Source organism: Bufo gargarizans, chromosome 5 (genome assembly GCF_014858855.1).
Source record: "Bufo gargarizans isolate SCDJY-AF-19 chromosome 5, ASM1485885v1, whole genome shotgun sequence".
Lineage (NCBI taxonomy): Eukaryota > Metazoa > Chordata > Amphibia > Anura > Bufonidae > Bufo > Bufo gargarizans.
In genome coordinates, this window is record NC_058084.1 from 249,892,942 (window position 1) to 249,907,501 (window position 14,560).

The following is a 14,560-nucleotide window of genomic DNA, read 5'->3' on the forward strand; positions in this document are numbered from 1 at the left end:
GGAAATCAAGGAGATTGGCTGAGCGTGGAGGAATCTAACAGCCCCCTTGATTTATCTTGATTCAGTGTTGATAGGGTTAATGACCACCACTTTTCTCAGCTGTTGCTCAGTGGTCATCACTTCTACCCTTTATAGTCTGACCCCACCCTTCTGACTATGTGGTAGATAGCTTCATTTGGGTTTGGCTAACCTGGTGTGAGTTTGTCTCTGGCGTTCCTGCTTGTCTGTCTCTACAGAAGTTAAGTGTTGCATTTGTTTGAGTTTGTTATATTCCCTGTTGTTTGTATCTGGGACTGAGACAGAGACTTCCTTTTGTCCATCTGGGGAGGAATGGGTTGTCTCTGGTCCTAATCTTTTCCAGGGCCTTATAGGGGTATAAATGCCTAGGTATACTGCATATGAATATTCCTATCTTCAAGGTCTATTCATATTGATAGATAATTAGGGCCCAGATTAGGGTTGTCGAGGAGGTGACCCGTTTCTTCCCTAGTTTCCAGGTCCAGTTACTGTTCCCCTTCCCTCCTGTGTTCAGTGTGCAGTTTACCCCCACACTGATCATGACACTTCCTTTCTTTGTTTAAGATATCTCAAAATCTGTGATCTTTTCTTTGGAATATTGATGCCATGTACATTGAATGTAGCAATCACTAATTCCTGCATTATGGTGGGGGACAAAAAAAGTTTGAGCTATGCATGTGACAATAACTTATCAAAAGCTATGTAACAGAACAGTTTTAAACTGAATAAAAATAAGAGTGGGCTGTACATCTAAATTTTGAGCTTGCAGTACAGCAATAGTAGAAGAAAAGCTGTTGACGACCCATGGCTTAGCCCAAAATACCCAATGGGCGCCAGGTTGTGAATCGGCTGTATTGGAGAGGTTCTTTGGGGGGGGGGGGGGGGGAAGAGACCCCTCAAATTAATAATAGTCTGAATTTGTTGTACCAAACTATTTAGATAGTTGCATATGGGAAAATACTGGTGATGTAGGATAGATGGAAGGGGGATAGTAATAAGGAACATAATGCTCCCAGCGCCTGTATTATTTTGCACCGATATTAGATTGTTTTCATAAACATGGAGAAACTTCAAATGAAGTAACATATGGTTAATATCCTAATTAACTGTATAGCAATTTATGTAACCAATAATAAAAAGAGAAAGACATAATCTGCTATAGCAGTGTAATGAGCAGGCACCAACAAAGCGCAAGTGAATAACATAGGTGACTTCAACTTATTTTAGTCTCAGCAGTTCTTTGGCTTTTGTAGGGAGTCTTAGGATGGACTCTAAGGTGTCTTTTGCTTACTTGTTTGTGTAGGTGTTACCATTTGCCATGATTCTATAGTAGAGAGCTCAGGGATGGAGTTTCAACTTCATCTAGAAGTGTCCAGTCTTTTATTTGGACATCATTTACTGTAGTTCCAGTCTTTCCAGAACCGGAGCAAGGTCTTCTGGGCTCTTTATAGTGAAGCTTTTGTTTTGGTAAGTGAATAGCAGTCCCAGGGGAAATAGTCATTGGTACTTGATGTTTCTGCTCCTGTGTTCTCTGGTATTTGGTTGAAGCAGACTTCTACTGTATAAAGTAAAGTGAGAGATATCTTGGTAAAAGTAAAGTTCACTGTTCTCTCACTCAATTCTTTTTGCCATTGTTACGACCAGAGGATGTGGATCCTCTGTGTCAGCTGATAGAGGACTGGGAATTAGACCAATATTGCTGACTGCTGACTCTCAGAGTCAGGACCCTGGTGTCTGCACTGTTACCTTGAATGCCGCTACCCTCAGTAGTGTGAACAGAGTCCAACAAAGGCAGAGTAAAGATGGTCTTTACTGGCAGACAGTATTCAAAAGTCACTTGACAGATACAGGCAACACAAAGTTCAGAGCAATATATCCTGCGGATATAAGCAGTCTCGTTGTCAGGCAGTGCAGGGTCTGGATCCAGGCAGAATTACAGGAGGAGATGGGCAGATGCGTAGTCAGACAGGGCAGAGGTCTATAATCCAGGTGATCTAATAAATAGAGTTGAGCGAACACCTGGATGTTCGGGTTCGAGAAGTTCGGCCGAACTTCCCGAAAATGTTCGGGTTCGGGATCCGAACCCGATCCGAACTTCGTCCCGAACCCCATTGAAGTCAATGGGGACCCGAACTTTTCGGCACTAAAAAGGCTGTAAAACAGCCCAGGAAAGGGCTAGAGGGCTGCAAAAGGCAGCAACATGTAGGTAAATCCCCTGCAAACAAATGTGGATAGGGAAATGAATAAAAATAAAAATTAAACAAATAAAAATTAACCAAAATCAATTGGAGAGAGGTCCCATAGCAGAGAATCTGGCTTCCCGTCACCCACCACTGGAACAGTCCATTCTCAGATATTCAGGCCCCGGAACCCAGGCAGAGGAGAGAGGTCCCGTAACAGAGAATCTGGCTTCATGTCAGCAGAGAATTAGTCTGCATGTCATAGCAGAGAATGAGGCTTCACGTCAGCCACCACTGCAACAGTCCATTGGCATATATTTAGGCCCAGCACCCAGGCAGAGGAGAGAGGTCCCGTAACAGACAATCTGGCTTCATGTCAGCAGAGAATCAGTCTGCATGTCATAGCAGAGAATCAGGCTTCACGTCACCCACCACTGTAAGAGTCCATTTTCATAAATTTAGGCCCAGCACCCAGGCAGAGGAGAGAGGTCCCATAACAGAGGATCTGGCTTCATGTCAGCAGAGAATCAGTCTGCATGTCATAGCAGAGAATGAGGCTTCACGTCAGCCACCACTGCAACAGTCCATTGGCATATATTTAGGCCCAGCACAGAGGCAGAGGAGAGAGGTCCCGTAACAGACAATCTGGCTTCATGTCAGCAGAGAATTAGTCTGCATGTCATAGCAGAGAATGAGGCTTCACGTCAGCCACCACTGCAACAGTCCATTGGCATATATTTAGGCCCAGCACACAGGCAGAGGAGAGAGGTCCCGTAACAGACAATCTGGCTTCATGTCAGCAGAGAATTAGTCTGCATGTCATAGCAGAGAATGAGGCTTCACGTCAGCCACCACTGCAACAGTCCATTGGCATATATTTAGGCCCAGCACACAGGCAGAGGAGAGAGGTCCCGTAACAGACAATCTGACTTCATGTCAGTAGAGAATCAGTCTGCATGTCATAGCAGAGAATCAGGCTTCACGTCACCCACCTCTGCAACAGTCCATTTTCATAAGTTTAGGCCAAGCACCCAGGCAGAGGAGAGAGGTCCCGTAACAGACAATCTGGCTTCATGTCAGCAGAGAATTAGTCTGCATGTCATAGCAGAGAATGAGGCTTCACGTCACCCACCACTGCAACAGTCCATTGGCATTTATTTAGGCCCAGCACCCAGGCAGAGGAGAGAGGTCCCGTAACAGACAATCTGGCTTCATGTCAGCAGAGAATCAGTCTGCATGTCATAGCAGAGAATGAGGCTTCACGTCACCCACCACTGTAAGAGTCCATTTTCATAAATTTAGGCCCAGCACCCAGGCAGAGGAGAGAGGTCCCGTAACAGAGGATCTGGCTTCATGTCAGCAGAGAATCAGTATTCATATCATAGCAGAGAATCAGGCTTCACGTCACCCACCACTGTAAGAGTCCATTTTCATAAATTTAGGCCCAGCACCCAGGCAGAGGAGAGAGGTCCCGTAACAGAGGATCTGGCTTCATGTCAGCAGAGAATCAGTCTGCATGTCATAGCAGAGAATCAGGCTTCACGTCACCCAACATTGGAACAGTCCATTGGCATATATTTAGGCCCCGGCACCCAGACAGAGGAGAGGTTCATTCAACTTTGGGTAGCCTCGCAATATAATGGTAAAATGAAAATAAAAATAGGATTGAATGAGGAAGTGCCCTGGAGTCCAATAATATATGGTTAAGGGGAGGTAGTTAATGTCTAATCTGGACAAGGGACGGACAGATCCTGTGGGATCCATGCCTGGTTCATTTTTATGAACGTCAGCTTGTCCACATTGGCTGTAGACAGGCGGCTGCGTTTGTCTGTAATGACGCCCCCTGCCGTGCTAAATACACGTTCAGACAAAACGCTGGCCGCCGGGCAGGCCAGCACCTCCAAGGCATAAAAGGCTAGCTCTGGCCACGTGGACAATTTGGAGACCCAGAAGTTGAATGGGGCCGAACCATCAGTCAGTACGTGGAGGGGTGTGCACATGTACTGTGCAACCATGTTAGTGAAATGTTGCCTCCTGCTAACACGTTGCGTATCAGGTGGTGGTGCAGTTAGCTGTGGCGTGTTGACAAAAGTTTTCCACATCTCTGCCATGCTAACCCTGCCCTCAAAGGAGCTGGCATTGACACAGCTGCCTTGGCGACCTCTTGCTCCTCCTCTGCCTTGGCCTTGGGCTTCCACTTGTTCCCCTGTGACATTTGGGAATGCTCTCAGTAGCGCGTCTACCAACGTGCGCTTGTACTCGCGCATCTTTCTATCACGCTCCAGTGCAGGAAGTAAGGTGGGCACATTGTCTTTGTACCGTGGATCCAGCAGGGTGGCAACCCAGTAGTCCGCACACGTTAAAATGTGGGCAACTCTGCTGTCGTTGCGCAGGCACTGCAGCATGTAGTCGCTCATGTGTGCCAGGCTGCCCAGGGGTAAGGACAAGCTGTCCTCTGTGGGAGGCGTATCGTCATCGTCCTGCCTTTCCCCCAGCCACGCACCAGTGATGGACCCGAGCTGCGTTGGGTGCCACCCCGCTGTGACCATGCTTCATCCTCATCCTCCTCCACCTCCTCCTCATCCTCGTCCTCCTCGTCCTCCAGTAGTGGGCCCTGGCTGGCCACATTTGTACCTGGCCTCTGCTGTTGCCAAAAACCTCCCTCTGAGTCACTTCGAAGAGACTGGCCTGAAAGTGCTAAAAATGACCCCTCTTCCTCCTTCTCCTCCTCCTCCTGGGCCACCTCCTCTTCCATCATCGCCCTAAGTGTTTTCTCAAGGAGACATAGAAGTGGTATTGTAACGCTGATAACGGCGTCATCGCCACTGGCCATGTTGGTGGAGTACTCGAAACAGCGCAACAGGGTACACAGGTCTCGCATGGAGGCCCAGTCATTGGTGGTGAAGTGGTGCTGTTCTGTAGTGCGACTGACCCATGCGTGCTGCAGCTGAAACTCCACTATGGCCTGCTGCTGCTCGCACAGTCTGTCCAGCATGTGCAAGGTGGAGTTCCACCTGGTGGGCACGTCGCATATGAGGCGGTGAGCGGGAAGGCCGAAGTTACGCTGTAGCGCAGACAGGCGAGCAGCAGCAGGATGTGAACGCCGGAAGCGCGAACAGACGGCCCGCACTTTATGCAGCAGCTCTGACATGTCGGGGTAGTTGTGTATGAACTTCTGCACCACCAAATTCAGCACATGCGCCAAGCAAGGGATGTGCGTCAAATTGGCTAGTCCCAGAGCTGCAACGAGATTTCGCCCATTATCACACACCACCAGGCCGGGCTTGAGGCTCACCGGCAGCAACCACTCGTCGGTCTGTTGTTCTATACCCCGCCACAACTCCTGTGCGGTGTGGGGCCTGTCCCCCAAACATATGAGTTTCAGAATGGCCTGCTGACGTTTACCCCGGGCTGTGCTGAAGTTGGTGGTGAAGGTGTGTGGCTGACTGGATGAGCAGGTGGAAGAAGAGGAGGAGGAAGCCGAGAAGGAGGAGGTGGCAACAGGAGGCAAAGAATGTTGCCCTGCGATCCTTGGCGGCGGAAGGACGTGCGCCAAACAGCTCTCCGCCTGGGGCCCAGCTGCCACTACATTTACTCAGTGTGCAGTTAGGGAGATATAGCGTCCCTGGCCGTGCTTACTGGTCCACGTATCTGTGGTTAGGTGGACCTTGCTACAGATGGCGTTGCGCAGTGCACACTTGATTTTATCGGATACTTGGTTGTGCAGGGAAGGCACGGCTCTCTTGGAGAAGTAGTGGCGGCTGGGAACAACATACTGTGGGACAGCAAGCGACATGAGCTGTTTGAAGCTGTCTGTGTCCACCAGCCTAAATGACAGCATTTCATAGGCCAGTAGTTTAGAAATGCTGGCATTCAGGGCCAGGGATCGAGGGTGGCTAGGTGGGAATTTACGCTTTCTCTCAAATGTTTGTGAGATGGAGAGCTGAACGCTGGCGTGTGACATGGTTGAGACGCTTGGTGACGGAGGTGATGGTGGTGGTGTTGGTGGTACATCCCCTGTTTGCTGGGCGGCAGGTGCCAACGTTCCTCCAGAGGCGGAGGAAGAGGCCGAGGCGGCAGCAGCAGAAGAGGCCGAGGCGGCAGCAGCAGAAGAGGTAGCAGGGGGAGCCTGAGTGACTTCCTTGTTTTTAAGGTGTTTACTCCACTGCAGTTCATGCTTTGCATGCAGGTGCCTGGTCATGCAGGTTGTGCTCAGGTTCAGAACGTTAATGCCTCGCTTCAGGCTCTGATGGCACAGCGTGCAAACCACTCGGGTCTTGTCGTCAGCACATTGTTTGAAGAAGTGCCATGCCAGGGAACTCCTTGAAGCTGCCTTTGGGGTGCTCGGTCCCAGATGGCGGCGGTCAGTAGCAGGCGGAGTCTCTTGGCGGCGGGTGTTCTGCTTTTGCCCACTGCTCCCTCTTTTGCTACGCTGTTGGCTCGGTCTCACCACTGCCTCTTCCTCCGAACTGTGAAAGTCAGTGGCACGACCTTCATTCCATGTGGGGTCTAGGACCTCATCGTCCCCTGCATCGTCTTCCACCCAGTCTTGATCCCTGACCTCCTGTTCAGTCTGCACACTGCAGAAAGACACAGCAGTTGGCACCTGTGTTTCGTCATCATCAGAGACATGCTGAGGTGGTATTCCCATGTCCTCATCATCAGGAAACATAAGTTGTTGTGCGTCAGTGCATTCTATGTCTTTCACCGCTGGGGAAGGGCTAGGTGGATGCCCTTGGGAAACCCTGCCAGCGGAGTCTTCAAACAGCATAAGAGACTGCTGCATAACTTGAGGCTGAGACAGTTTCCCTGGTATGCATGGGGGTGATGTGACAGACTGATGGGGTTGGTTTTCAGGCGCCATCTGTGCGCTTTCTGCAGAAGACTGGGTGGGAGATAATGTGAACGTGCTGGATCCACTGTCGGCCACCCAATTGACTAATGCCTGTACCTGCTCAGATCTTACCATCCTTAGAACGGCATTGGGCCCCACCATATATCGCTGTAAATTCTGGCGGCTACTGGGACCTGAGGTAGTTGGTACACTAGGACGTGTGGATGTGGCAGAACGGCCACGTCCTCTCCCAGCACCAGAGGGTCCACTAACATCACCACGACCATGTCCACGTCTACGTCCCTTACTAGATGTTTTCCTCATTGTTATGGTTCACCACAACAACAAAAATATTATTTGGCCCAATGTATTGTATTCAAATTCAGCGGGATATAAATTTGAGGCCTAGTATTTAGGCGCGGGGTGACCGGTATGGATTTACTAACAGAATTGGACTTGGAAATGCACAGTAGCGTGTGTGTGAAGTTATTCTGAATGACCCTATGTGTACCTTGAATATTATATACCCTTTTAGGGATAGATTTCAAATAGCTCTGATATAGCAGGAACCACTAAATTATGAAATTGCTAAATTGGGAATTGTATTTCAACCCACAACAAAAAATGTGCTTTGACGGACACTAAATAACTTTCCCAGCCACAACAGGACAGCGGTAACGAGAGATTTAGCGGGATATAAATTTGAGGCCTAGTATTTAGGCGCTGGGTGACCGGTATGGATTTACTAACAGAATTAGACTTGGAAATGCACAGTAGCGTGTGTGTGAAGTTATTCTGAATGACCCTATGTGCACCTTGAATATTATATACCCTTTTAGGGATAGATTTCAAATAGCTCTGATATAGCAGGAACCACTAAATTATGAAATTGCTAAATTGGGAATTGTATTTCAACCCAGAACAAAAAATGTGCTTTGACGGACACTAAATAACTTTCCCAGCCACAACAGGACAGCGGTAACGAGAGATTTAGCGGGATATAAATTTGAGGCCTAGTATTTAGGCGCTGGGTGACCGGTATGGATTTACTAACAGAATTGGACTTGGAAATGCACAGTAGCGTGTGTGTGAAGTTATTCTGAATGACCCTATGTGCACCTTGAATATTATATACCCTTTTAGGGATAGATTTCAAATAGCTCTGATATAGCAGAAACCACTAAATTATGAAATTGCTAAATTGGGAATTGTATTTCAACCCAGAACAAAAAATGTGCTTTGACGGACACTAAATAACTTTCCCAGCCACAACAGGACAGCGGTAACGAGAGATTTAGCGGGATATAAATTTGAGGCCTAGTATTTAGGCGCTGGGTGACCGGTATGGATTTACTAACAGAATTGGACTTGGAAATGCACAGTAGCGTGTGTGTGAAGTTATTCTGAACGACCCTATGTGCACCTTGAATATTATATACCCTTTTAGGGATAGATTTCAAATAGCTCTGATATAGCAGAAACCACTAAATTATGAAATTGCTAAATTGGGAATTGTATTTCAACCCTGAACAAAAAATGTGCTTTGACGGACATTAAATAACTTGCCCAGCCACAACAGTACAGCGGTAACGACAGATTTAGCGGGATATAAATTTGAGGCCTAGTATTTAGGCGCTGGGTGACCGGTATGGATTTAGTGACAGAATTAGACTGGGATATGGCCAAAAAATAACCACACTATTGCTGGTTAAATGCACTTGGTGACGGGCGCAGCTTGCCCCTGATGTAGTATATGGCCAAAAAATGAACAGACTATTGCTGTTTAAATGCACTTGGTGTCACAGCTTGACCAACCACACTACTGAGGGTTAAATGCACTTGGTGACGGGCGCAGCTTGCCCCTGATGTAGTATATGGCCAAAAAATGAACAGACTATTGCTGGTTAAATGCACTTGGTGTGATAGCTTGACCAACCACACTACTGAGGGTTAAATGCACTTGGTGACGGGCGCAGCTTGCCCCTGATGTAGTATATGGCCAGAAAATGAACAGACTATTGCTGGTTAAATGCACTTGGTGACGGGCGCAGCTTGCCCCTGATTTAGTATATGGCCAAAAAATGAACAGACTATTGCTGGTTAAATGCACTTGGTGTGATAGCTTGACCAACCACACTACTGAGGGTTAAATGCACTTGGTGACGGGCGCAGCTTGCCCCTGATGTAGTATATGGCCAAAAAATAAACAGACTATTGCTGGTTAAATGCACTTGGTGACGGGCGCAGCTTGCCCCTGATTTAGTGTATGGCCAAAAAATGAACAGACTATTGCTGGTTAAATGCACTTGGTGACAGGCGCAGCTTGCCCCTGATTTAGTATATGGCCAAAAAATGAACAGACTATTGCTGGTTAAATGCACTTGGTGTGATAGCTTGACCAACCACACTACTGAGGGTTAAATGCACTTGGTGACGGGCGCAGCTTGCCCCTGATGTAGTATATGGCCAAAAAATGAACAGACTATTGCTGGTTAAATGCACTTGGTGACGGGCGCAGCTTGCCCCTGATATAGTATATGGCCAAAAAATGAACAGACTATTGCTGGTTAAATGCACTTGGTGTGATAGCTTGACCAACCACACTACTGAGGGTTAAATGCACTTGGTGACGGGCGCAGCTTGCCCCTGATGTAGTATATGGCCAAAAAATGAACAGACTATTGCTGGTTAAATGCACTTGGTGTGACAGCTTCACCCTGATGTAGGCTTTAGCCAAAAAACAACCACACCATTGAGGGTTAAATGCACTTGGTGACAGGCGCAGCTTGCCCCTGATGTAGTATATGGCCAAAAAATAAACAGACTATTGCTGGTTAAATGCACTTGGTGTGACAGCTTCACCCTGATGTAGGCTTTAGCCAAAAAACAACCACACCATTGAGGGTTAAATGCACTTGGTGACAGGCGCAGCTTGCCCCTGATGTAGTATATGGCCAAAGAATAAACAGACTATTGCTGGTTAAATGCACTTGGTGTGACAGCTTCACCCTGATGTAGGCTTTAGCCAAAAAACAACCACACCATTGAGGGTTAAATGCACTTGGTCGCAGCTTGTGCTGGCGCACCACAAGACACAAAATGGCCGCCGATCACCCCAGAAAAATGTGACTGACAAACGGTCTGGGCAGCCTAAAAACAGTGAGCAATTGAGTATCAGCAGCTCAATGATCCACAGCTGCAGATCGATCACTGGATGGAGTCTTTTGGAGGAGTTAATCAGCCTAATCTCGCCCTACTGTCACAGCCGCAACCTCTCCCTACGCTAATCAGAGAAGAGTGACGGGCGGCGCTATGTGACTCCAGCTTAAATAGAGGCTGGGTCACATGGTGCTCTGGCCAATCACAGCCATGCCAATAGTAGGCATGGCTGTGATGGCCTCTTGGGGCAAGTAGTATGACGCTTGTTGATTGGCTGCTTTGCAGCCGTTCAAAAAGCGCCAAGAAAGCGTCACAAAAGCGCCATGAAATCGACGAACACCGAACCCGAACCCGGACTTTTACGAAAATGTCCGGGTTCGGGTCCGTGTCACGGACACTCCAAAATTCGGTACGAACCCGAACTATCCAGTTCGAGTTCGCTCATCCCTACTAATAAACAGACGGCAGGCAGATGCGCAGTCAAACGAAGCAGAGGTCAGAATCCAGGAACTCCAATAAACAGATACAGTGGGACGTTTCAGCGGGAGTCAAGAGGGTACAACAACCACACATGGGCACTTCATGATGAGTGAAGCTGCCATAAATACAAATAGTCCCGCATCCGGGTGGGGATGGTAATCAGGAACCAGCTGCCTACTCCTATAAGAAAGGGACAGGTGCGCGCGTGCATGCTATAGCGCATCAGATGACACCTGGCAGTGAGGACGGATGCGACGATATGCTGGCGGGTGCCTGTGTCTCCTACAAGGTAAGCCAGTACTGGGATCCATAATGCTGCGATGAGCAGACGGCGATCTGGCACCCTGCGGTGGAGACGCAGACCCCATACTGACAGCCATCCTGGCTTTTTTAAGATGTCTGCCTTCGTCTTGAAACTCTGGAGGCAGCACAGGACTTCTCTGGGGACATCTGACTGTATATGTTTGGGTCTGTAGACACGGTGGGCTCTCTCAATAAATAATTCTGTAGTATCCTCCTGTTTAGGTATCTCATTGAAAAGCTGAGTTAGTACAGAGTGGATATCTTTATCTTGTACAGTCTCTGGCAAGCCCTTTATTCTTATATTATTTATTTGCAACCTATTTTCCAGATCGTCTGCTTGCGCTTTAAGGCTACGTTCACACTGGCGTTTCTGGGTCCGCTTGTGAGATCCGTTTCAGGGCTCTCACAAGCGGCCCAAAACGGATCTGTTTGCATTATCATGAAAATGAATGCAAACGCTGGTATCTGTTCAGAATTTTGTTCATGGTAATGCAAAAGGATCCGTTCTGAACAGATACAAGCGTTTGCATTATCGGTGCAGATCCGTCTGTGCAGATACAAGACGGATCTGCACCGAACGCAAGTGTGAAAGTAGCCTAAGTCTATATATCCCTCTGCGTTGACTTAGAACTGTTTTTTCCATATGTTCTAAGTGATTTATCAATGTAGTTTTGGATTCTTCCACTGCATTTATTCTGGAGGCTACATGGCATATATCTGCCTTTATTTTAGAGAGCTCCTCCTTCATAGTTGATGAAAAGTCTTTGAATAACCCTTCAATACACTCTGTGGTCGGAAGTGCTTTGATGTCGTTTTTAACAGCAGTCAGATTACTTGGACTAGTGTCTTCCTTACTGTCAGATCCACTGGAGGTGGCCCCAGTTGCTTTATAAGCTGTGGATTTAGCGTTCTCCACGAGTTTATTTGGGGTTTTAGGTCCCCTGTTGGAGGCATCTGTTATTTGCTTACTTTTGCCCATGTTTGCCATGTACAGGCGCCAGGTACAGAATAGCACCACTATTTTTACATGTGATTGTTTATATTGTTAAAGGCAATTAAATCCTTATTTAAAGCTGAACTGGTGATATAAGGACATTAAAGAGTCTGGTATGTGGAAAAAAGTTAGTATTATGCCCAGTTGTATAGGTATCCTCAATAAGTTGTGCAGATTCCCCTGCCTGCGAGATATATAGCTGTGGACGTCCTATAAATCGGATCTAAGTATCCTTAAAATTGTCTGTATATTGTCTGTATATGCGTGATATCATTGAGTCCAGCGTATATTTAATTCAGAGCTATAGCCACTCCCCTGCCCACCTGCTGCTGATTCATATGGAAACAAACTGTCACTCAGCAGCAGGTGGGCGGGGAGAGTCAGGAACTCATGAATATTCATGACTCATCATTTTCAGCTGGAGCTTTTTAATACAAGACGTTGGCAGATTGAATGGGTCAATTAAAGAAAGTGACTCAGCATTTCGCTAAGAGAATCAGTCACTTATTTATGTTGCCCTTAGTTAGGACACCATAAAACTGGTGACAGGTTCCCTTTAAGCCCTCGGCTTCCAGGCACAGACTGGGCTATTGTTAAGTTTGAGAGGGATCAGAAAGTCTTTGGTATAATATAAGGTACTTAACTGATGAGAGAGCAAGCTCTCCGGAGTCCAGTCCGCAAATTAAAGGAGTTATCCGACTTAAAAAATATGTGTTAGGGGTGCTTTATACATCATTAAAGATACATTTATAATGTACTCACTTTATTGATTTTGCGCTGTTTTCACACAGCCGATACGTGTCACGTGACTCCTGACGTCTCAGCAGGCTCCAGCGGTGACGTCTTGTTTACAGTCTTCTCCCTGCTTGAGGGAGTGGCCCGACTCTGTAAACGAGACGTCAGAGCCTTTGGTGCCCGTCCCCTCTCTTCCTGTATCAGGCTGCTGCGATCTCATTATCATAACAATAGCGCAGCAGAGCTGACATTACCATACACAGGGCCATACACAGGGCCGACAGTACTGTGCAAAACAGAAGCGCCTGTGTTTCACTGAGTTAACAGGAGACCTCTGATAAGGAAAGGGTTACCCAGGCGCTGCCACTCGCTGTATTTCTGTGATCCAGGAGCAGGAATCAAGGACAAGCAGCTCAGCCAATAAAAGAGAGAAGGCGAGTCAGGATAGCCAATCAGATGAAAGAACCGCCCTCCCTGCAGTTTATACCGGAGAGTAAAGACATGTGCTTCTGCCTGGGCTCTTAGGTTTCCCGGGAAGAGGAAGGTGGGGGACACTGCATTGTGTATATTGTGTGTACTTAGGGTTGGGGGACACTGTATTGTGTGTATGTGGGGGAGGGGACACTGCATTGTGTGTATGGGGTGGGGTACACTGCATTGTGTATATTGTGTGTATTTAGTGGTGGGGTACACTGCATTGTGTATATTGGGTGTGGGACACTGCATTTTGTATATTGTGTGTATGGGGGAGGGGGGACAGTGACTACATAGTGTATAGTCAACATAGATGTGGCTGTAATATAGCTTAGATAGATATAGGTGTCATATATGACACCTATATGTATCTAAGCTATATGACACCTATATGGATCTAAGGTATCTGACACCTTATCTATCTAACTAAACTATATGACAGCTATATGTATCTAAGCTCTATGGCAGCTATATCTATCTAAGCTATATTAGATACATAGAGTTGCCATAGAGATTAGATACATATAGCTTAGATACATATAGCTGCCATAGAGCTTAGATACATAGAGCTGCCATAGAGCATAGATACATAGAGCTTAGATACATAGAGCTGCAATAGAGATTAGATGCATAGAGCTTAGATACATAGAGCTAACATAGAGCTTAGATACATAGAGCTGCCATACAGATTAGATACATGGAGCTTAGAAACATAGAGCTGCCATAGAGCTTAGATTCAAAGAGCTTATATACATAGAGCTGCCATAGAGCTTAGATTCATAGAGCTTATATACATAGAGCTGCCATAGAGCTTAGATACATAGAGCTGCCATAGAGCTTATATACATGGAGCTGCCATAGAGCTTAGATACATAGAGCTAGGAAGGAGACTAGTTGTTGTCCCTCACTTGGATCCGGCTCTTTGAAAGAGAGATTGTTACAGGAAGACAATGTTCAGCAAGGCCGCACGGTTGCTGAGAGTTTGGTAGCCATCCCGAGTGAGTGGCATCTTCAGGCTCAGAACGGACGCAGGTCAGTACACCTGGTTACTCATTGTCTTATACTGAGTGGCGCCTGAAGTAACAGAGACTAAGCCTAGGCCTGAACATAGTTAGATAGTTAGGGTTATATGTTATGCTAGGCCGGACAGAACTGTTCTGCGGCGCAGTATTTTGACTTCCAGGCTCTGCTGCATTTGCCACCGGCTAGGTCTGTCCTCTTTAGTGGCACAGCACGACTTGCAGGCTCTGCTGTGTATGCAACTGGGTTAGGCCTGTCCCTTGGATAGGGACAGTGACTGGGAGCCAGGGGCTTAGTCTGTGTATATTCATATTGTTGTGTTATTACTATTGTTAAAGTAAAGTTTCTGTTCTTGCATATAAA